The 26,221-nt window shown below is 34.5% G+C and overlaps 1 long non-coding RNA gene across 1 annotated transcript in view; it reads left to right on the plus strand.

The window, feature by feature from the left end:
• Positions 1 to 26,221, plus strand: part of LOC141572868 (uncharacterized) — a 702,493-nt gene that overhangs the window by 557,939 nt on the left and 118,333 nt on the right. Inside the window, exon 6 of the long non-coding RNA XR_012498339.2 lies at positions 1,258 to 1,383. This is a non-coding gene — a long non-coding RNA (uncharacterized LOC141572868). The remainder of the gene's footprint in view (positions 1 to 1,257; positions 1,384 to 26,221) is intronic.

Genomic DNA, 26,221 nt, shown 5'->3' on the forward strand with positions numbered 1-26,221 from the left:
TATATCTCTTATAACCTATAATGTAGAGAAGTAGCATAGCACAGAGGAACAAACAAGAAATCCATTGGTTTCACCGAGGGCTAAATTTGAATTCCATGTATGTCAGACTCTGCTAATTGTCCTCCAATAACCACTTCTCTTTCTTCATTTTTGTTATAAAACCCCTGAGTTTTAGCTTAACACATGGCATTACTACTAGAAATTCCTCCCATGAAGATGAGTGTAATCATGTGATCATAGGCATTGGGAGATGAACAGAAATTATATACTTGCAACTTCTGGGTCAAGCTGTCCAGAAAAATAAACTAGTTTCCTTCCATTTCTTTCCTCTTTCAAAGGGGACTAGAGAGTGCCAAGCCAGTCAGCCATGTGAAGGAAGACCATACTTACTTGCTTCAGATTGTCTGCCCAAGTCTGTATTGTTTCATGGAAAAGAAATAATAACTTCTATATTGCATCAATTTTGACCAAGCAGGCAAAGACCTGGGCTTAACAAGTGCCTGCTTGACCTCTATCCCTGTGGTAAATTTGTATAAAAGGCTCTTTCTAGATATTTTGAGTTTCTGACACTGAGTTCCCATTAACCTGGGTCTGCTCTCTTCAATCTTTCACTTGTTTTTATTTAATATTAATGAAGTATGCTAGGTACTGTTCACAGTAGTATAACAACATTTAGTCACCATTCAATATATCTATCAACACCATAGGATCCAAAATGAAGAAAACAGTATCCTGATAGTCAAGCAGAGCAAAGTGACATTAGAGGTCCTGTTTCTTGTGGAAAGACCCAGGATCCATGTGACTGGGCTCTTGGCTATTGATTCTCAACAAATGATAGGGTTTCAAAATTATTAGAGGGGGACAATTAGGAAGAAAGTGGGACACTAGTCCATAGCTCCTAAAGTGAAGTGCAGAGTAGACTATATGAGTGTGTGACTAAAAAGTAATGGAAGTACAACTTTAAGCCTGGGCTATTCTAGAACCCAAGGCAAGACGGAATATGCCAGTAGAATGAAGAATCCAAGCTAATCAAGAGCTGGGAAGGTTAAATAAAGAAAAATGCTTCTGTAATGGCAGGGAATATGTGCGGGATGCTGGAATTATACTTTTTATAGACATACTTTCCCATGTGAAAAAGGCATATCCTTTCCCAGCCCATTTTTTGTTTAAGATGGAATTGTGGCCCATTTGAGGCATTGGCAGAGTTATTATTACTTTTTTTACTAAAAATAATTTCAAATTTTATATTATTTTTAGGTCAAATCATATGAAATTGCTGCTTTGTGGATCAAACATGGAGTTAAAAGTTCACACAACTGTAGGAAGATAAGAGTGAAGGCCAGGAAGCCTCTTTTGGGAACTCTCAATATGCAAGAATTGTAGGTAAGTCGCTACTAAAAGTCTCCGATACCTGTAGCATCAAAGTGACTGACAGAAGGATATCAAAATGCCAAAGGTAAAATCTTACCTCTACCGTCTACCTAGAGTCTGTCTAAAGCTGAAGGATATGACTTTTCTGTTCTTCCTTATCAATCTCATGTAAGTGCCTCTCAGTAGTAGATTCTAATTAGAATCCTCCTGTCAAGGGAATCTGAGGAATGCAGTTTCTCGGTTTTACACCCCTGTGGTACAGTGGGGAACCTAGAAGAGCTTTAGCCTGTGTTAATGACATTTTTAATAATTAGACTATGAGTAGAGTTTCTAGAGTAGGATAAATAGAGTTCAAAGCAGAAAGAGAAGGTAGAGGAGGAGTTTGGCAACTCAGACCTGATTCTTTTACTCTCAAGTGACCCTTTTCCCTTTGCTCCCTCTTCTTCTCCAGCTCCATCTATTGTGGAAAATGGACATGCTAACACTCATAACCCGTGTGTGTGTATGTGTGTGTGTGTTTGTGTGTGTATACGCATATGTGTGTACTTCCTGTGGGATCCACATACAAAAAAAAGACTTTTAGAGTTATTTTTCTGTTAGTCTCTATACCTTTCTTCATTCGAGGAATAAAAATCACATCTACAATTTTTAAATTGGGAAAATTGGAATTGTTTGAAAATATATTACACATTAACCAGGAAAGAGAGATGTCTGGGATTCTATGCTATGACATTAAATACAGGCTTTATTCATTAATGCTTATTTAAAATATAAATTGGTATGTTATTGTTAATGAAAATGTAATTTTTTGTTTGGTAAGGACTCACCATTTCAGCTTTTCAGATTGATTATTTAAGAAACCAGTGGCAGATCTAAGCCATGGGGCTTTCATTGTAATTACATACGATTCTTGGACATTATATCAATGCTGGATTATTAGGATAGTAATGGCTACCGATGTACTTTTCATTTGTATTTTCATAATACCATCTATCTATAAAAGGCACCTAATTTGTCATAATAGAAAGTTGATGTTTTTAGGATAACATTTTAAAAGGGTAATTCCTTATGACTTGACCATAATAGTTCGTGTTGAGAAATTGTATCATTTTTTTCAATATGTCAATGTTAATACGTTTTGCAATCTGTTTAAACCTGGTTTCGTGGTCAGTTGTTAAAGTGGTAGTTGTCAAATGCCACACACATTGTCCTTTGGACATAAATTTGAGGAGAATTATCTGTGAGAGTAGTTTAGTGATTCTTGCAACTGTAGAATTATTTGTATTGACACTTGATATAATTTTCAAGATATAAAAAAAATTACTTAAGAGCAATACCAGTGTATATCTCTTCTCATATTGCTTATTTTTCCTTTTTTCCTGGATCTAAATATTAGGAGCAGTTGTAGAAAGTATATTGTAAAATAAAAATTCAAACTACATATACTTCTACCTAGAAGCACCACCATTTAAAAATGCATCCTTTTTATTTTTTTTTTTAAGTCTATGTGTAGAAGCAGATATGTATGTCGGGGTGTGCACACATGAATAAGGATGTGTGAGTTTCCTGCAAGCATTGAAATTGGGAACAAGCTATCTTTTATTTACCATTTAAATATAGGAGACTTTATAACATTTAATGTTGGAAATTAAAATCTGAGGGCACATTGATTTTTTTCTACTCTGTAGATAATCTAAGTTTTATAGATCTAGAAGTTAGTTGATATAGGTAGATTACATCAATAGATTTTCAAAATGTTAAGCCAGCTTTGCATCCTTGGGAAAAACCCCATTTGGTCATATTTCAGAATTCTATTTGCTAATATTTGTTAGGGATTTTTATGTATATATTCAGGGATATTTATGTATATATTATAGACATTTGCCTATAATTTTGCTCTGTTTAGTGTTTGCACTGTGATAATCTGATTTGTTATGAGATTAATATTGGCCTCATAAAAATGTTGGAAATGTTCCTTACTATTCTGTATTCCGAAAGAGGTTGTGTAGAATTCATGTTAATTCCTCTTTAAATGCTTAATAGAATTCTTCAGTAAAACCATTTTATCCTGGATATATCTTTTTCAGGATCTTTTAAGTTACGAATTCAATTTTTTTAATGGTTATATGGCTATTGAGATTATTTTATCTTGGTTGAATTTTGGCAGTTTTTGGTTTTCAAGGAAATGGTCCATTTTTTTCTAGGTTGTTGAATTAGGGAGCATAAAATTGTTCATAATATTCCCTTATTATATTTTTAACGGTTGCAAGAGTCTGTAGTGATTTTTTTTAATCAGGTTAATATTACAAAAATAAAATGCACAGATCTGAACAGCAAAGTTTGATGGGTTTTGACAATATATACCCCAATATAACCATTGCTCAAATCCAAACGAAGAATATTTCCACCACTCTTAAAAATTCCCTTGCCCTCTTTGTCAGTCAATATACAACACTCCTGAGAAAACTATTGCTATGTTTTCTATCATTCTACAACAGGGGCTGGCAAACTACAGCTGACGCTAGTTAAATCTGCCCTGCCATTTGTTTGTGTAAATAAGGTTTTATTGGAATGAAGTCACACCCATTTTTCAATGCACGTGTACTGTTGCTTTCACAACTCAAAGGCCAAGTAGAGGGTTCAGACTGAGACATTGAGACCCTTTACTGGGAAAGTCAGTCTTTTCTAGATTTTTCAGTGTTCCTACAAAGACCCAGCTGCTCAACAAGAAAAGTGACCTGCCATAAAGATAGAAAATGCCTCCTTTTGTTCCGTAGAAACATTTACTCTTCACATTTGAAGGGTATATATTTACATTTCAAAGAGCAATGGAACTGGGATCCATTTGTTTTTATTTCAAAGGATTGTAAAATAGCAACCTTCCTGCTTTCTTCTCAGTGAAGATTTATTTACATTAGAGAGATAAAATGTATGTCCTTCTCTCAGAAGGAGTGAAGGACAGCTGTATAGTGTTCCCATATAAACTCCCAGATTCGTAATTCTGGTGTTCTCCTCTGGTACAAATCGTCCATTTTGTATTGCAGGCCTGAACTTCTGGCTTTCATTACATTAGCCTGAAGGGAGAGAATAGTGAATGGGGAACCTATGCAGAGATTGCTAAAAGTAACAATAGTTTGCCTTAGATCCAGAAACTTGTTTGTGTGCAAGACAAAGTAAATAAATATAGATAATAAACACTCATCACCACAAAGCCTAAAATATTTATTATCTGGCCCTTTATCGAAAAAGTTTTCCAACACCTGTTCTAGAGTATTACAGTTGTTGAACTGAAAATCATGGAATCATAAGTTTATATTCTTTGTTTTCTTTTGTTCAACATAATGCTGTAGAGATATATCCATATTGTTGTGTGTATCCACAGTTCTTTTAATTTCTAAGTAAATTCTATTATGTGACTATTCCACAATTCGGTTATTCATTTTCTGTTAATGAACATTTGAGCTGTTTTCAGTTTTTGGTTGTAAACAAAGTTATGAACATTCTTCTACAAATCTTTGTAGACATATGCTTTCATTTTTTCTTGGGTGTAATTTCTGAGTTGTAGAAACGATATATGTTTAACTTTACTTTAAAGAAATCTCATTGGCCCAAAGTGGTTTTATCTTTTTACACTGTCACTGTCTATGTATTAGTTCTACTTGATTCAACTCATTGTCAATACTTAATGTGATCACTCTTTTTTATTTAATGCATTCTATGGGTGTGAAGTGGTACCATCTTGTGGTTTTAATTACATTTTTCTAATTACTAACGATGTTGGTCTCCCATTTATATGCTTATGATCAATCCTGTCGCTTGTGAAATATATGTCAAAGTGTCTATAGTTTATTTAAATTTTATTTTTATATTTTGGATGAAGGTCATTTATCAGATACATGTACTGTGAACATTTTACCCATGTGTGACTTGCCTTTTCACTTTCTTAAGATCATTTTTTTGATAGAAGTTTTTAATTTTGATAAAGTCCTATTTATCAATTTATTCATTTGTGGTTAATAATTTATTTGCCCTAGGAAACCTTTGCCTACTCTGTAGTCAGGAAACTATCTTCTTCTGTTTTCTTGCAGGAGCTATATCCTTTAGATTTTTACATTTAGATCTATGACCTGTTTTGAATTAACTTTTATGTATGGGTTAGGCAGGATGTCAACATTGTATTTTGTTTATCGGTTTTTGTTTGTTTGTTTTCTTCTATTGAACAGAGTTTTTCCAGCAATATATCCTGAAAATATTTTTCTTTCCTATGTAATTTCTTTGGTACCTTTATTGAAACTCAGTTTGACATATGTGGGTGTATCTGTTTCTGAACTCTATGCTGTCTGCTGATTTGTCTATTCCTTTGTTAATATTATACTAATTTAATGTTTGACTTTATGGTACACCTCAAAATTAAGTTGTCTTCTAATTATTTTTTGTCAAGATTTTCTTGGCTATTTGAGTTCTTTTGTGTTTCCATATGAATTGTAGAATCAGCTTGTCTGCTTCAACAAAATAGTCTGCTGGGATTTTGATTGAATCTATAGACAAATTTGGGAATAATTAACATCTAAAATTACTGAGCTTTTTCAATTAATGAACGTGTGGTGGTGTGAAAAAATTATTTTCCTCCCACCTTCTAAGCTCTTCTATCTGGGCTAATAGTCAAATTAACAGAGAAATGAAGAGGATAAAATCAAATTTTAATATGTGCACATGGGGAATTCACATAAGCATGAAAATTCCAAAGACAGTGAGGCAAAATGAGGTATATATGCATTTTTTGGACAAAGGAGAAAATCTCGGTAAGTGGTCTGGGATTTGAAAGAGGAAATAAGCAATTCACAGGTAGCTGAGAAAGTGGCAAACAAATTCTTGATAGGCAACTCAGAAACAATGGGACAGAAGAGAAGCCAATGAACAAATTTTTGCATGAACCCTTCCTGTCTACCATACTTAATTCATACGTGCGAAAGTGAATATGCTAATGCGATAATGCTGAGGTTCTCTTCCTGAAACAGGTTTTACTACCGGAATCTCTTTAAGAAGGAAAGGGAGAGGTTAAAAACCAAACACACACACACAAACTCAACTCTTCCTGAGTTTGTTGAGCTTTCATTGTTTTCAGCTCAAAACCATCTGCATGCCAGAGTGGCACATCCCAGGGAGAAGTGCTCCTGACCCCCCAAAACACAATATATCTCTGAGATCCAAGAAGTGATATGCTCAATTAATGCTTAGTTGAGCCTAGAACATGGTCTCTGATTCGAAGGCCAGGTGTCTCCCTGTGATCATACTGGTTTTATGTGAGCATAGGACAGCTCTTAGATAAATGTCCTACTTTTAAGTTCCTGGCAAATTAAGTTTAGCTACCTTTCCAAAGCAGCTCCAATTCTAGGATGCCCTTCAGCAGTGTTTGCTCCCTCTACACTGAAAAGTTGTAAAAAGAATGTTTTTCCTAAATTGCCATAAATGTTTTTCTTTATTCTTGTAGTAAGAAGAAAATCCTAGACTATCTGTAGGTATGAGTCTCTTGATTTTGCCTCACACTAGCAGATAGTTTCAAGCCATATCATATATCTTATTTTACCCTAGAACTGTTTTGCTTGTTTTTAATTTTTATTAATGTTATTCTAAGTATTGCATTTCAGTTCTTACTAGCGACTTCTATTCATTCATTCAAAAATATTCACTCTATATATTTCGGGCACTGTAATAGGTCCTAGATTACAAAATGTCAGCAGAAACAAGTCCATTTCCTATTCTATGATACTTAAAATTGAGTGAGGGGGCTGATGTTCAGTTTTGTGCATGTTCAAATTCTTAATTCCTAAGATATAGGTCAGAGAATAGGGAATAAATGAAATACCTCTCTCCTACCCCACCACATTTTTCACAAGCAGGTGACTCTGCTAGGCTGCCTATTAATCTCATGCTTAGTGGATCTTATCCCCAAATTCCATTAACAGCATGTAAAACTGCATGGGTAATCAGTATTATTGAAGGTTTCGGTCTCTTTTTAGTAGGAAATTAGGTGCAGATATGTAAAAAACTGTAAGATGGACATTATTGTAACACAAATTTGAAATAGCTTTTTAATGTAATCAATTTTTTTTCCTAATATTTTTTTCCCCAAATTTCTAGTGTTTCCTAATACCTTTCATTAGATTTAAATTGCCTGGAAATGAGCATCTTGTTTTTCAAACCAGTTATCCTGCTGAATGATTTTGGAATGTATTGCTTTTTAAAAAAATAACCCACGCCTCTATAACTATTACTATCATTATTTCTAAAAATGGATTCCTTATTTTGAATCCAAAACGCAAAAAACCGTGACTCTACATAGGAAAATAGCCCAAACTAAGACAAATTACGTGGAGAAGAGGTTCGTTACAAAAGTCAGAAGAAAAATTCTTATACAGTTTCACTCAGCATCTGATTTTCTGCTAATTCTATTTAATAGAGTACCTATTTTCTGTAGACACATTTTATACTATTTTTTTTAATCACAAAATAATTGCTGCTTCTGGAGATAGCTTTGAACTCTAGGTGAAAATATTTTGTGCATCAATTTCAGTTTTTTTGGCAGCCTTCTCTTCATATTGGTAACAAAATGGATACATTATTTGCAGAGTACTGCATGTGGTATCATTTGTTCTTTTTCAAATATATATAATAATTTCTCCCTCGGTCCTGGAATTATTTACATTATAAAAGATATGTGCAGGAATAAATAATTGATTTGCTTTAATTCTAAGCACCACAATCCTCTGTTAATGCTATGTCAGTGCTTCATCTATATCTGACCTTCACCTCATCATCAGGGACAGAAAGGTGAAAAGAATTTCCTCTATCAAAGGTGTCTGACCTGTAGTTCAGGAAGATCATTTAATAGCAGTGGAGCATGCTTTTGAATTTTAGGTAGCAGGGGAACAAAATAAGAGAGAGAGAGTAGTTTGATACAGTTTGATGCTAAAGACTACTGTGTGAGAATCTGCTCTCATTGGAAGAACAGATTATATATATTTAGCATTTAAATAAAGAAGTATATGCTTCTCTTCCCCCCGCAAAAAATAAATGCTTAATGTTTTTATTTTCTCTATTTTTTTTCCTGCTAATTGGTTTCTGATTTGCCTGAAGAAAAGAAGCATACTCTAATGCACTATTCCTTAACCAATGAGTTTGGATGCTTGTGTATGTTAAGAAAGAATTGCTGTCTCAAAATACGCATGGTTTCTTTCATTTCTCCTTACTGACTTATTTCAGGGATACAAATTTATGGCCCTATAGGGACCAAGCAGGTGATAAAAAGTCATGATTCTAGCTTGGTATAAAACACTAGAGATTGACAAGTCCTCAAGTTTATGAGCCCACCTAAAATCCCTCAAATTCTAATTTTTAAACATTGTTTTACCTAAACCAAACACTTTGGGTAGTATGAGAGGAGATATGCAAAATTCAGATATGAAGGCAATAGTTTCTTTCCCTTATCTAGGTGTCTGGCACTAAATATCTTTTCTCTTTCATGCTATCAATAGCCCTGAGAGGGAAGTATCCTTGTCTCCTCTTCATCAGTGAACAGAGAGTCTAAGAATGGCTTGTATGCATTTATACATACAGGTAAATAAACACATCTGTATGTACTTATATAGATTGCTATTATATGCGTAGTTCCGTGAGAAGTAGAATTTCATAGCAAAAGTAACATCAAATCTAGAGAGAAACTGGACTTCAGCATCATCACTGCCACCAATTCCATAGCAGAAGAGCAAAAGCAGTCCCTCTTTTCCTCATTTTTCATGTGTAGAATGGGGATTTGTCATACTTCTTAAGAACTGAGAGGTAATATGTGTGAAAATACTTGATAAACATAAAAAAGCAAAAGTAAACCAAAATATGAATTAACATTCACATAGTATGAGCACGCATGACTATAGAGAGACGACATGATTGTGGGTGGGGAAATGGGCAGCAATAGATCTGTGTTAGGCGGAATGAAGTTCTCCAAAGGTGCCTCTCTCCTAATCTGCAGAACATGTGAACATGCTATGCTAAGGTGGCAGAGGGGCATGAAGATTGCAGGTGGAATTAGAGTTGCTAATCAGCTGTCCTTTAGATGAGATTATCCTGGATTTTCTGGGTAGGCCCCTGTAATCACATAGGTCTATAAAAGAGAGACAGAAACCTAGTCAGAGTCCAAGAAGGAAATGTGATGACAGAAGCGGAGATTGGAGTAATGCAATGTGAGGACTCAACCTGACACTGCTGACTGAGCTGCCAGTAAATGCCAGCAGCCCCCAGAAGATGGAAAAGACGATGCACACCCTCCCCAAGAGGCTCCACAAAGGAATGCGGCCCTGCTGACACCTGGATTTCAGCCCATTGCCACTCATTTCAGAACCGTGACCTCCAGAACCGTGAGATAATTAATTTGTGTTGCTTAAACCACCAAGGTGTGGCAGTTTGTTACAGCAGCAATAGGAAACTAATACAAGAACTGACTGACAGAGAGAAGCTGCATGATGTTCTCTGTCAAGTGTCACAATGACTCTCAGCAAGTCAAAGGAATGTCAGACTGAGTACAATTAGACTAAGCTTTTCTTTCGTATCTGGTGGCTATCTGGCTACTTTGCTTGGGCTATTTCACTGCTCCTAGAGATGTACTATAGAGATCAGAGAGAATTCTCTGGACAGGAGCTCATGAAATGAGGAAACTTTTGAGGGAGCTGAATATGCCACTCTCTTAATTGTGTTGATGTTTTCTGGGTGGATACCATACACACACACATTGAAACTCACCAAACTTTATACTTTAAATATTTGTAGTTTATTGTACATCAATTATATCTGAATAAAGCTGCTTTTAAAAAAATGAAATGTGGATTTTTTTTATTTTTTATTTTCAAGTGTCTCTTGCTGTGCTAAATACAGCAATGGGCTCACAAGTGTCAGTGGCACTGTCCTATGATGTGGCCATGGATTTCACATGAATCTTAGGTCTCTTCATAGCATGAGTTCTGAATTCCAATTTCTTCGTGGCTATAAAAATGAGATTTGGGAATTCACTTGACATTCCATTTTCTTACTGTAGCAATAGCGAATTCTCTCTTTTCCCCTTATAGCTTTCCTGTGGTACAGAGAAGCAGAAAAGCATCTGTGTACCTCCTCCTGAGTTTCCATGGTCCTGTGCTGAGTTTCCTATACTGTCATGGCCAGGAGGGAAAGGCTGCCTTTGTTTCAAGAGGACTGTGTGAGGAAACAAATTAACTTCCAGGTTAATCCAACTGTGTGCTGTGTTAACGCCCCTCATTAACTGTCAGCCCTTCTGGGCTCTACTTCATTTCCACAATTCATAGTTCAAGATATATACAAGGACTACCTTGTTGCATGGCAGTGCTATGATGTTAGAAGGAACCAACTCCTTATGTGCCTTTGTTCTGCCTCTAGCCCTCAGGCACCTGTCACTGGCTGATTTTCCAGCTTTCAGGCTCTACAGGTGTAGTAGTGAGCTTTGGGCTTAACAAGTCATGGAATTTACCTTATCCACCTGTGTCCACTCCAGGCCCCATCTATGAACTTGAGCAGATCAGTTCCTATTCTCTTGTCTCTAAAATGGGAATTATATTTCCTGGCTGCTCCCTCCTTCATACTAATAAGTGTGATTAATAATGGAGGCTGAAAATATTCAGACAGTTCTGAGTTCCTCAGAGATGCAGTTAAATAGAAATTATGTGATACATATAAGTGTTTATCATAGGCATGTCTAATTTTTAAAAAAGTTAAATGAGAAAGAGCGTGCTATGGACAGTAAGGAGAGTTATTGCAAATTCCACAAGTCTCTTTTTAAGGCTGAGATTAAGCTTCAGTCTCATTAGTAAAAGTGTGTAATCCACTCGATCACATCAACTCTGGGAGAGTCTGACAGTCGAGGTGCTTCTGGTTTCTTTGGCTTCCTCGGGACACCCCCAAATTTCATTTAGGATTCTCACAAAAGTAGTTGTATGAAGCCCAATGTTTTTCTCTATTCATCTTTTTTTCCCCTTCAATATAAACTGTGCAAATATGCACACAAACACCCCTCCCCTAATGTTAAATGGTTGTATACTGAACTTGAGGAAAACCTCAGCTAGCACTTAGTCTTTGAAATCTTTTGTGTTTGCTCATGCCTTTAGACTTCAGAACTGTTTTTATCTGCTCTCCTTCCAGATAATGAAAGAGATACATACAACATTCTGTATATTAATGTCATAAACATCTGCCTCTGGCAAAGCCTTAATGTGTGAACAAAAAAAGGAATTGTTCACTCTAAGAGCCATACAATGAGAAATGAATATCAGTGGTGGAAACCTCTCTGTTAGAGGGAATTTCAGATCATTTCAATGTTTACATTTGCAACTCAAGAATATTGACAGAGCAATGCAAATAGATGTACACTAGGAAATGCTGGAAGAAAATTATTTGCACAGATACTGCAAAGATTTTCTAGCTATGTGAGAAATGAAAATGTATTTTTGCCATATTTGGTAAAGTGAATGTTACTCAGAGGACAAACCTCATGTAACAGGGAGATAAGCAGAAATTGATTTGAATATTATTGCAGGGCAAAGTAAATAATCATGCGTTCAACCTTTATAAATGTGCAAAACCAGATTAATTCTCCCAATTACAAACCTTAATATTAAATTACTTTTAAACATGAAATAGAATAAGAGATTGATGGTAATGATAATCCACAAATGTGTTCTAACAGGTATTAATAAAGGTTTGGTTAAATAAAGTGGGGAGGGAATGGGGAAGAGAGGGAGAATGCTGTGTTAAGTTAACAAGATATCCTCAAGACTTCTCAAATCTTTAATGGCGAATACACATTCTGAATCTCTAAATAGCAATTGAGTGTGTGATGTTTCCAAACTTTTTTAAAACCTATAAACTCTTTCACAAGACTCTTTAAGGGACTAAGAGTTCTGAGACACACATAAGGAAATGAATGTCTTCCCAACTGATTTAAACTTAGAGTTCAATTGAACTATACATTCTATTTTAGTCACTGCTACAATGGCCAGTGTTAAAATCTGACTTTCTATTATACAAATGAATAAAGAGTTTATAGAAATGCAAATAGAGACATCATCATCCTACACTTCAGCTCCTAAAGCTCAGGTCTCCATTGCTGAGAGTTGTAGGGGTTATTCCAGAGAAATGCTGGCCAGATAGTCACAAAGAAGCATTACAGGTAGACTCACAGTGTACTAGTGAAGTTACCATTATGTGGGCCCAAAAACTTGACTTTGTCATCACCGACATCAGAATATCAATCCCAAAGGTATAGGCTCAGGTTAGTTTTTTAAAATTTACTTATTTATAATGAAAAACAAAATGGTCAAGGCAACCAGGCATCCATATTCTCTGCCTAGTAACTCTTCTCTTTGTAGTTCAACCTGACTGGGAAGTCAAATTCAAATCAGAAGGGTATTTGGTGACTATGAATCAGAGCAAGAGGAGCTAGCAGTATGATCTACATCATTGAAAGGCATGAGTTCTAGCCTCAGTCATGGTTGGGTATCTTTGGAGCACTAACAACTGTTTTCTCTTTCATACTGTTCTTCAATCAATTTTTTTTTTTTTTTTTTTTTTGGCTAAACACCTCACTTTGACTGAATTGGTGTCTATTTAGTTATGATAATGCAGTTTAGTGTTCATCAGTAGGCTTAGACTTGATGCTATAGGCAGAATTCACCTAAAGCTTCACCCCAATAAATAGGTTGAAAGAACCTATTATTGCCCACTGTGATTTTTCATATCATTCTCACAGTAACCTTATTTCCACATTTTGAGAATATCTTGGTATCATATATTTTTTTAACTTGGTACAATAGAAATAACCTGGTAAATTCAGACTTCCTCCACTGTACTACCACTTTTCTAGAGGTATTAATCAATTATACACACACACACACACACACACACACACACACACACACACACACACACTATGTTTCCCCAAAATAAGACATAGCTGGACCATCAGCTCTAATATGTCTTTTGGAGCAAAAATTAATATAAGGCCCAGTCTTGTTTTACTATAATATAAGACCAGGTCTTATAATATAATTAATATAATATAATATAATATAATATAATATAAGGTCTTATATTAACTTTTGTTCCAAAAGACGCATTAGAGCTGATGGTCTGGCTAGGTCTTATTTTCAGGGAAACACGGTATGTATATATGATACAACTGAGCATGTGCCACAAACATCCATTAGGATATTCCCTAGTCACAAGAGGAAGGAAGACCAGAAATGCTGAAAAGCTAACACCTCTGGGGGTAGCCCACAGATAATGGTAAACTCTAGCCACCTTATGCCCAGATATGACACCCCTGAGGTTTATTGTATATACTCTCCCATGGGTCTCCAGTGGGATTGAGTCACAATCGTCCACAGTGATAAGCTGCTCATTAAATACTTTATATGAGTATATTGTCTTCCTTTCCCTGTCTCACCTTTCCACTTCCCAGTTGTTGCTACATACAATCAACTCCCAAATAAGCTACCTGTACCTTAAATACTAGTCTCAGAGTTCCCAGAAAACCCAACCTAAGATAATGTGTAACTATAGAATTGAATTAGAAATCTGGTCTAGACCCAGAAATACTTTCTTCTTGACAGCTCAATTTATTTTAACTCATTTTAATTACTTATGCCTGAATTTGTGTCATTCCATAGGATTTAAATTTACATATATATTATTGATTAATCCATGCCATGTAGTAGTAGCTACTCTACCTTTCCTAGACAAATCATCCTGATATCAAATGAGTCCATTTTACCTATGGTGTAGTCCAGGTCTGGAACCTATTGCATGTGTCACGAAGGCAAGCCAAATGGCAGTATTCCAAAGAGCTTGGCTGACCAAGCTGTATACGAGTATTCAGTCTTGGGATGAGAACCAGGCACTGCCCTGGCCATCCACAGCTGTTACCTCACTTATAACAGAGGAGGTTGCATTTAGTGTTTTTTTCGGGAATCTTTCTAACTCTAAAATTTTAATTTCTGTGATTCTAACTGCCAAAAATTGACAGTTGTTAAGTTGATAGAAATTGTGTACGGTGCTATTTTATTTTGTGTTTCAAACTTAAATATCCAAATTGAGAAGTGTATGGCAACTATTCCTAGTATAAGAAGGAACACAGTAAACTCAAGTTTTGATTTAATGAATTGCTGATTTGTTTGAACCCCTGTTGTGCTATTGGAAGGCAAGGAGCTGGACCCTGGAGGTAACATTGTTGATTGAGATGTTAAGATGAAACTTTACCTCTTTGGCATGATAGTTAAGGAAAGGTTGGACTAATTTATAGGATAAAATGGCCTTTACAGTAAAAAAGTATCAGAATTGTTAAAAGGCCCATAAAAATCTTTAATTTTATATCACTCTGAATTCCTTTACATAAATTAATTAAAAATACCCAAATTTCATTATCTTTGAAACACACTTTTATTTTAAAATGAAGAACTATGCCTTCCAATTTTCTTAAGTCAGCTTCTTTAAAAGGAAAAAACAAACAACCAAAAAAAAAAAAAAAAAAAACAACTTCATGATGTGTAAGAAGCTACAAATACAGCAGGGAGCTGCTCACTTAAATAGAACTCATCCTATGAAAGACGTTGTCTTTGGCCATGGAGACCGTGCCATTTTATTTTGTAAGTTTCAATCTTTCCCAGAAAATGAAAGACCAACTTTGAAGTTAATATTTTCCCATAGCCTGTAAGTAGAAGATGGATAGGTAAAAGAAGAACCCAAACTAGCATCCAAGTGACCTGAGAGAGAAATTTTTTGTGACTAGATTCCAAAGGAAGCTCACCTTGGGCCAGTCTGGAAAGTCCAGTGGCCTTGCTGCTGTCTACTCTCCATTTTTCGCTCTTCAGAATGACTTTCTGGATCCTACTTATGTCATGCTTAGCACCACTTGTCTCAGCCAGTACCTGTTCATCCTATTTTGTTTTCTCAAATATTCCAAGTCCTTATCCTGTATTTCAACATCTCGGAGCAAAATAAGAGGACATCTGTTTGTGTTCCTAGACTTTTTAATGCATGAAATGCAAATTATTGAACTACTTTCTGGATACTTCTGGACATAGGAAACAGATGCCTGCCCAATGGATTCTGAAAGCAATTTCTGAAAGCAATAATGAGAAGCAGTAGTTATTCTGATATTCTTCATTTTGTTTCATGTAATCATGCGACTCCATGGCCTTTCCTCACTGCCTAGGATATGTGGAAATATTTCATGGAAGAACTGAAGGAACACATTTACATGCCTCCTGGGCTCTTATAAATCCTAGATTAAATGATAGATTTTTTTATACAGAATAATTTTTGTTTGCATGGGTTTCTTTTTCAGACCATTTCCTGGAAATTACTCACAATTATCCTAATTTAAGCTTCTCAGGATCTATAACATTTTGAATTTGGTCATCATGTGATTTCAGAGTTACATTTATATTTCCTTTACCCCATGAGGGTTTAAATACCTGGATATAGTTGGATACTATGCTGGATAATAATAGCAGGTTACATTTATTGAGGAGTTAGCTATCTGCAGGCACTGTTGTAATAAGTGCTTTCCATGTATGATCTTACTTAATCGTCTCAGTAATCCTATGAGGTAAGTTTTTATTAATTAACTACGTTTCACAAATATGAAAACTAAAGCCTAGTTTATAAGTATCATGCCCAAAGTTACATAGCTAGTCCCTTATAAAAATGGCACACAAACTCATGCAGATACAAAGCATGAGTCCCCACTCTTTTAGCACACTTGAGTATGACTTTCTGAATAATAATCTCTATTGTCATACTAGTCTCTGGTTATATCTCAACAACCCAAACCAATTTAATTACTTGGAATAAGTGACGACCTGGTAGTCTGTTAGCATTAGTAACCTCTCTGAGTTCTATGGGTTTCATAATTAATTCTAATTTGTCACTTAGACAGGAAATTTTATTTAACTTTATCTAACAGGGAATTTTATCTAACTTCTCAATTACTTCTGAACACATAATTTCAAAGAATACAGTTGGAAAATATTAATAAACTGGAAATAAATTACCAGCTGTCATGATCCTCTTGTAGCTCACAGATTGCACCCTTCTACCATATAAATACACGTCAACAACAAACATTTGGATATGCTCCAATGTCAATTAAAAGAAGATGCAGAACAGGGAACTCTACATGAATATTTCAAATTCAAAATCATATTCCATTATTGCCCCCCAAAATGCCTTTTTCTCCTCCAAATCAGAATCAACTAGGGCTTATTTTTCACTTTTACTTTCTTTCTCTCTTTTTTTTAATGTACATTTCAGGTCATGTTTGTCAAACATTGTCTGTCTCATATGTGACTGAAATGATCAAATGAATCAGTTGCCCTCCACTGGCATGCTGGGGCATATGGGGATGTACCACAAATGTTTCCTAAGTGTGCTGCCAAATGTTGAGTAATGTGTAAAATGTATTTTGGTTACAACTAAGGATACATATGGTCACTGAGATGTTTGTCAGATGGAATATGGAGTAAAAGAGGTCCTGTGATATGCTCTGGAGCAGGTTATGACTTGCTGGGAGGAAGAAGTAAAAACTGATTAGTGTGTTTTCAAGCTGGCTTCTAAGTAACATGGAGGGTTTCTTGGTAAATTCCAAATCTTTGCCACTTGGGTTTTTAAGAAATCATTTATTCCCAAGCAGAGACCCAGGGCTAAGGGCCAGACTCTTGAATCCTGTGATGGTTATGGCTGCTTTTCTAGTTTGCTGAGATCTTGTTATATTGTCAATGTGATCATGCAGTAATCACTGTAAGTCGTGACACAAATCCAAAAATTTCAAGAATCACTGAAATAGACTGACTTTTGGATTTTATATGTAGGACTCACTTTAGAAAAAAGTATCTTCTATCCTTTTCCTTCCAGCGACGTTCTTATGTTTCAGAAAACCAAACCAGTGCCCTCTTGCCACCCCGGAATTTCCCATGTCTTCACTCTTTTAGCACACTTGAGTATGACTTTCTGAATAGTAACCTCTATTGTCATATAAGTGTCTGGTTATATCTCAACAACCCAAACCAATTTAATTACTTGGAATAAGTGACTACCTGGTAGTCTGTTAGTATTAGTAACTTATCTGAGCTCTATGGGTTTCATAATTAATACTAATTTGTCACTTAGACAAAACAGTCAAACTGATTTTGTATGCCTAGATACAATCATTAATTGAAAGAAGCCCACCTGTCCAACCCACAAAAATGATCAATCCATAAGTAATTCTATGTGTGTGTGTGTGTGTGTGTGTGTGTGAGAGAGAGAGAGAGAGAGAAAAAGAGAGAGAGAGAGAGAGAGGTATAGAGAGATTCAACTATCTGCTATCCTAGGGAAAAACAATCAATCTATATCTTTATGAAGAAAGTCTGATTCTCACCTAAATTATAAAATATTAAATGATTAAATATTTTCTCAAATATTACAAAGAACATGAGCACCATTTGAAATATCAAAAACTCATGAAGCATATGCACCATTTTTTTTAGAATTTCATATTTTGACACTCCTATGTCCCTGCCTTCCACCTATCTTCTTCATAAAAGCTTTTACTTTCAATTTTTTAATCAAATGCAAAAACTTCTCTGCAAATGTGAGCCTACATTTGCCTATAAATGGAAAGTTGTTCTAGCCAAAAGCACAAATTTATATTTGTATGGCTCATATCCAAGTCCTACTAGTTGCCCTCAGTGAATGTGTTAATTGCATTTCTTAGCTATCCATTTTCTTATCTTAGACTTTGTGGTTTTATGCACATTTTACTAGATGTTACACTTTCTTGTGTTTAGGTTTTATTTGCATGACACCAAAGTGTGAGTCAGTTGGCTTACTGCATTTCACATACATTGTGCATAATCATTTCTAAAATGAAGATTATCTTGTTACTGAGCAAAACTGAAAACATGTGTTTCTCTGCCAGATCTGCTTTGATGAAAAACAGAGAAACATAAAATGTTGGATAGTATACGGTAATTTTTCTACAATCCAGTCTTCTTAGCCATGGGAGGCTTTGTTCTTTGCTTTCTTTTATGTTATATGTAGCTCAATATTTCTTTAATTTCAACAAGTGAGATCAAAGAAAAGCCTACTTAAATTCTTCAATTTAATACAAGTGTGAGGTGTAACATTTGTGTATGCATGTTTGTGTATGTGTGTATATATGGTTGCCATATGATTTTGCACTGTGAGAAAATATGCTATATATGTTATATTATAATTCAGATTTATTCTTAAAATATAGAAAAGATAAAGAATCATAAAGAAAAAAATACAATAACCCAAAATCTTAATATTATTAGCACAATTTTTTTTAAAACACATACCATTTCTCTTCTGCTGAATTTTTGTCTGCAATACGGTCTTCTGACTATTCTTGCTTCAGTTTCTTTTTTTTCACTATTTTAAGTTTACAATTTGTTTTAACATCTAATATTGCAAATACTTCACTCACTACTTTAAATTGAATTGCAGTGCATCTCCGGAAAAATTTGGGAGAGAACTTTGTGCCACCGTCTAATACAGGAAAAAAAAAACCCTACCTGGGGTTTTCTGTTGCTGCAACACCCACTTGAGAAGGAAACCAAGCCTGTGCAGGGTTTCTTCTTGGAGAAGCACCTGTCATTGTGTTTTTCATCTTTTTGCTGAGTTGCTTGCTGTGGCCTTGCATCCTGCTCAATGACCCTGCCCTAACTTCACTAAATTATGGGCTGCTTGGGTTACCTCAAATTATTTTTCAGGCATCCCACACTTTCACAGGAAAGAGAACATAAACTTCTTTAATCTGGGTCCTACTGCATAGTTCTAGAAGAAATTTCCTGAAGCTTGGAGTCTGTAGATAGTTACTTTCCAACTTTACAGTGTGGCATCAGGTCATAGTAGGCAGAATAACAGCCCCTGAAAGGTGTCCACATACGGTTATGCATCTCATAACTGTGTTTCAGTCAATGATGACTGCACCTACAACAGTGGTCCCATAAGATTATAACGGAGCTGAAAAATACCTGTCGCCTAGTGATGTTGTAACATGGTACACAACGCATTACTCACGTGTTTGTGATGATGCTGGTATAAACAAACCTACTGTGCTGCCAGTCATGTAAAAATATAATACATACAACTCTGTACACTATATAATACTTGATAATAAATGACCATGTTACTGGTTCACATATTTACTATACTACCATGTTTCCCTGAAAATAAGACCTAGCCGGACAATCAGCTCTAATGTGTCTTTTGGAGCAAAAATCAATATAAGTCCCTGTCTTATTTTACGATAATATAAGACCTGGTATAATATAATATAATATAATATAATATAATATAATATAATATATAATAATACTGGTTGTTATATTAATTTTTGCTCCAAAAGATGCATTAGAACTGATTGTCCGGCTAGGTCTTATTTTCGGGGAAACAGGGTATTTATCATTATTTTAAAGTGTAGTCTTTCTACTTATAAATACAAATTTCGCTGTAAAACGGTATGCTGTGTTACACTGGCAGCAACCTCATACAGCTTATGTTTACCACATCTCTTTATTGTATTAGCATCAGTTTTCTCTTGTACTTGATTTAATATCGTGTTGTTTTGTAAAATAAAAAGCTTTACAGGCAGGTAGCCTAGGAGTAATAGGAAAAAACACAGCCTAGGTGTGCAGTAGGCTATATATACCATCTAGGTTTGTGTAAGTTCATGCTATGAGTTTGCACAATGATGAAATCACTTAATAATGCATTTATCAGAACATATCCCTGTATTTAAACAGCATATGATTATACCAGGAACCTGTAAATATATTAACTTGGTCGCAAAAGACACTTGAAAGATGTGATTAAGTTAAGAACCTTGGGATGGGGGAATAATCATCAATTGTCTACGGATATCTAATCTAATTACACGGGCCCTTAAAAGTAAAGAAGCTTTTACAGCTTTGGTCAGAGGGAGATGTGACTAGGAAAAAGACAAAGTGATTCTTTGATGACAGGAAGAGTCACAACAAAGAATATGGGAGACCTCTAGAAGTTAGAAAAGGCAAGGAATCAAATTTTCTCAGAATCTCCAGGAAGGAATGCAGCCCTGCCGAGACCTTGGTTTTAGTCCATTGAGACCTGTGTTGCATTCCTGATTTACAGACTGTAGAAAATAAATTTCTGTTGTTTTAAGCCACTTAAGTGTGTGGTAATTTGTTACAGCAGCAATGGAAACTAATACACAGGTTTTCTCATTTTTTTAATTCTGTTGGACATTTCCCTGGGATTACTGAATAGAGAAAGAGGTGCAAGGGAGTTAGATACCTGTGCTCATTGGCCATTGTATCAAAAAGTTCTGTAGTGAGAGCATTCAGGAAGGGAGGGAAGGAGGGAAGCAGGAAGGGAGGGAGGGAGGGAGAAAAAAGAAAGGACGAAGGAGAGAGGGAGGGAAATTCTTCCAATATCGTGATAACATTCCAGTTTTATGTTTCGCCCTCAAGAAATAGAAATTTACCAAATAGTCTTTTTAGTTTTTGGAGAGTCTTAGTCTGTTACATGCAGCAGAGTGGTCTCTACAATGGCAGTTGTTTCACCAAGAGAAAACTGATATGTTCTACTTTGTCAAGAATGCAGACTTCACTGCTACTTTTATGAGCACTTAAAATTAAAAGGATTCTTGAATTCTTTCTCTTTCCATATTGAAATATACAAAATTCTGTATTACAAAGTTATCAGCATTGCTAAAAACTTTTCTCATGAAGTTTTAGAAAATAAAATTATTTACCTCCCAAGAGCCTCCAAAGAAATAATCTATGACTTGGTGTTACAATAAAGAGTTCCTTAATTTTTTTAAAAAAGTATTATCCCGATTTTAAAATGTCTACAATGTAATACTTCCTAGTTAAAAAAAAAAAAAAAAGTCTCCAAAATTTGAGAATAAGAAAAAGAATGGTCTGTTATCCTTTCAGGGTCTTCCAGGAGCATTGTCTGACAGGCACATCTGAGGACTTTTATTCTGTAGGGGAGGTACTTTTGTTGCACTATTTGCTATTGAAGAGGGCCCAACTTTGTAAGTTACATGTGAAATTGTACATTTTTGTCCAGGAGAGATGCGAATTACTTCCTTACAGTAGAAAATATAGCCACAAAGATTATGTTTTATTGCCCTATAGAACAATAATCAGTTATGTCTCTAACAAAACCAATGTATTTCAGCGTTACTTTCCTGACTGATAACATAAACCACTGTTAATAAAATTTTCATCTTGATCAGTTTACCATTCTGCTGGTTTACTCTTTAATGGGTTAAAAAATCCTTGACATGTAGTCATTTTATATTTGTATGAGAGTCGTGTTTTTAAACTGTTGAAAATTGTACAGAGGGTGCCAAAAAATATATACACATTTTAAGAAAGGAAAAAACTGTGCTAAATTGTAATACAATGAATGATGCTATCATTCATTTAATTATGCCATCTTTTGAGCAAATGTCATACTACACATTGCTACCATAATTCAATTCAACTTCGAGAAGTAATACATAGATAACATCTCTTAAAATGTGTACATTCTTTTGGCACCCCTAGTATTACATAATATTTTAGCTGTGTGTGTGTGTGTGTGTGTGTGTGTGTGTGTGGTGTGTGCGAGAGAGAGAGAGAGAGAGAGAGAGAGAGAGAGAGAGAGAGAGAGAGAGAACACTAATAATGTCATTTAAGCAATATTAATAAAGGATTCTATGTTGGTCTTAATTATGTATGTAATTATCTCTATGTGTATATACATATGTACATATGTTAGGAATACTAAAAAATATTAGATAAAGTCTAGATAATACTTAATGTCTGAAATTCAGTTGCCAAAAAGCTGCTAAACATAATAAATTATGTGGTTATATGCTATTTCTTATTCTAGAATAAAAACATTTATAGAAATATTATTTGAAAAACAAAAATGTAGGATCTAGCTTCTGAGTTTGGAGGCCTCAGAAAATCACTCCTTTTTCTGTTTTACTCTCCATATATAGTATATAAAACAGTTTTTCATCATTTTTAATTTATAATTTAAATACTAAGCAATGAAGAGATTTACATAAAAGATTTTACAACTGCAGTCATTTGCAGTGTAAAAATGTGGTTTCTTATTATTTCAAGTTCTTAAAACGTTAATGTAATACATAGCTGTGTAATTTTACAGGACAGTTTAATTTCCTTTGAAAATATGGACCTCAGTAGAGTCCAAATTAAAAAGAAATTAATATGTTTCAAATATTAAATTATTTTTCTGGTCCTCTGAGTTCTATATATCTAGATCTGGTGAAAAATTTTTCTTAAAGAAAATATCCAACAAGCAATCCCAGTTAGGGATTTGTCACAGAAAGTAAAGGTGTTTTTAGAATGGGTATTCTATATTTGTTTCATTATATTAATTACCATCAAATATCACAATAATCAAAATTCTGTTGGCATGAAAACTGGTAGGAACATATCCATCAAATACTAGCTCTTTACTAACTCTCCTTACATAGAATAAAATTCTCCATCACTTGCTCTGCTCAGAATCTTTCCAGTTTAGGATCACATATTATTTAGAAGGTTAAGTTGATCCATCCATATATGTGAAAAATTTACCTGATGTATTTGAATAATAGATAATATTCGAACTTCCAGTTTTATATACCCATTTTATAGAAGCAGGGTTATGTTGATATTATAATAACAGATGATGGCTTTAATGACAAGTTTGGGAAACCCACAAGTCTTGGCCTGGCACTGGTCAATATAGCAATCAGTAGCCATATGTGATATCTGTACATAAGATTAAGTTAACGACAATTAAGTAAAATGTGAAATTCAGTCGTTTATGGCACTAGCCACATCTCTAGTGCTTAGTATCCTCATGTTGGCGGACAGTGCAGCTATGGAACATGTCCGTCATGGCAGGAAAGGCTGCTGGACAGTGTTAGACTGCTGTCATGTCAATCATGCTTTTCTCTTTTCAAATGTTCATGATCAATTTGATCGTGTCTGAAGCTTACACAGTACATGATTGGACAGACATACAGTAGAGCAAGCTCAACATCCTTAATTTAGTGAACAGGGAATTTCAGTGTGCTTCACATTTACCCAGGTTTTAAGTATATAAACATTCTCTAGTTATTCTTTAGATCAAAACGTATGGAATGTGCTTCATTTATTCGTAAGATTTCTTAAAATTGTTTCAGTTTTTAGTGAGAATCACTTATAATATTAATTAAAATTAATAAATATCCAATAAAAAAGAAGAGAAAGTGACATCCATACAAAATATAAATAGTGTTTTATCAATTCAAATTCACAACCTTTGGACTAAAGCCCACTAAAAATCAGAATATAGATCATTTATCTCATGATGCCTTGTTCTCCAGTCTGCAAAAATAGTTAATGACTTTATTTAACACATCTATGATTTCTCTTTCTTGAATTAAATTCACTAGTAATTACTCATATAACTCACCAAGAATGAAAGTTTAAATCAATGATTGTTCCAGGCATCTTTTTTTCCTGTCTATTCTAATGATAGGCAAGTGTGTCATACTGATGGTGATAATGATTGCTTTAAAATAATTTAATTTAAATACGTCCTAATATAAAATAAAGGTAAAATGGAATATCTTGTATTTTATGCCAAGAGATTTTTATATGACATTTATCACTTCTTAATATTAATCTTATGTTTTACTATTTTTGGAGATCAAGTTATGTTTCTATTCAAAATGTAATAACAGGGATTTGCACTAAAAATATAACTTGAGAAACTCTGGAAAAAACGTTTATAGTTTTCAGGTTTCAAGTAGTCAAGCCAAACTCTGTACCATTTTATTGAGAAAAACATGAGAAGAGAAGGATATTATTGATATCCTACCCCTCCCAGGATCGAGATAATTCAACATTATGTGGAAAAAAAAGTTAATTTGAGTCTCGAGCTAAAGATTGTTTATTTAAATGGTATTTTAGGGACAAGATACGTGGTAAAATGACAACAATTACATTAGATACCTCCTGTGTGTATATTTAATGTAATCTTCCATGTAAACAGAACCTAATTGAGTAATTTTAAAACCAAATATTAGCAATAGGGGGAACTTAACCTAAACAAAAATTAAGGTATGTGTTTTTCATTAAACTATATTGATTTACATCAAACCCCTTTTATTCAAATCATGATGTAACAGGGAAAGTTTCATAATCTTACCTAATTACGACAATCAAAAAGTGAAGTTCTAAAAACTCATAGACATAGATAATAGTTTTGGTGTTACCAGAGGGTGAGGGGGGGCTCTAGAAAAGGGTAAACAGAGTCTAATATACGTTGGAAAGAGAACTGACTCTGGGTGGTGAAAACACAATGCGAGATATAGATAATGTATTACAGAATTGTACACCTGAAATCTATGTAACTTTACTAACAATTGTCACCCTAATAAACTTTAAGTAAAAAAAAAAAAAAGTGAAGTTCTGAGTCTGAGAAAATGATTATGTCTCTTGTAGAATACATCAAAAGCACATAATCTTGAGTTAAAAGCACTCTAATTTCCAACCATGTATTTAAAACAAAACAAAGTGCTGGTGTGAAAGAATGGTTAACTATCAGAAGATTTATCAATGTAATTAACTACATTAACAGATTGAGGATAAAAATCATGTTATCATTTTATAAGATGCAGAAAAAAAGCATTTGCTATAATAGACATTCAACCATGATTTTAAAAATAAAATTTTATTAACATGAAATAGATAGAAAATGTCCTAACCTTATAAAGTATATTTAGCAAAAACCAATGGTAAACTCCATAGTAAATGGTAAAATTTTAGGAGCTGTCTTATCAGTCTAGAGAATGATAATTATGACTGTTAGGTCTAGTACAATAAATATACTGGAGGTCCTTTTGTTATCAGTCCATGTACCTGATGGTTCAAAAGGCCAAAATTCAAAATGTCAAGTCTGGAGTAAGGAAAGTTTTACTGATCTCGAAGGCAACAGTGGAAAAGATGTGAGACCTAATCCTGAAATCCATCTTAAGAAAGTACAGAGTTCAGGTTTCTTTTATGTCAAGTGAAGGGAGAAATGGGAGGGGCTGTTTTTGTAAAACCTCAAGCCCCAAGCAGAATTTGTCTAATGATTAGCCTGTCTGATGCAAGAGTTATTAGCCTGAAGGCCATGGGAACAGTGCAGGCTTGGACAAGATGGACAGAGAGACCAAGCATTTCACTGTTACACTTGCAATAAGACAAGGAAAAAAGGTGTAAAAAGAATAAAAGAGGCAAATCTTTGTGTTCAAGAAATATGATTGTAAAGAAAAATAAGAAAAACCTCGTAAACAAACTTTTAATAATAAGACATGACAGCAACATTCTTGGATGCATGACTGACATTCAAAAATTAATACCTTTCCAGTACACCAGTGAAAACTAAATAGAAAATATAATAGTAACAACAATCAAAATGGACCTGGCAAAAGACGAGGAAGACTTCTATTGAGAAAATCACAACTTTTAAGGACATAAAAGAAGACCTGATGAATCATCAAGATGCACTGAGTTCACTAACGGGGTGACTTAATATGGTAATTAAGTTAATTCTCCACTAACGTACATGGAATTTACTGCAATCCAAATGAAAATCCCATAGGATTCTATGTGCAACCAGACAAACTGAATCTAAAACTCATGTAAAAGAATAAAGTCATAAGAATTGGCCAATTTTATAGAAAATGAAAAGAGAAAACATGCTTTGA

This window comes from Rhinolophus sinicus, chromosome 17 (assembly GCF_057876585.1).
Source record: "Rhinolophus sinicus isolate RSI-liver-muscle chromosome 17, RSI-T2T, whole genome shotgun sequence".
NCBI classification, from domain to species: Eukaryota; Metazoa; Chordata; class Mammalia; order Chiroptera; family Rhinolophidae; genus Rhinolophus; species Rhinolophus sinicus.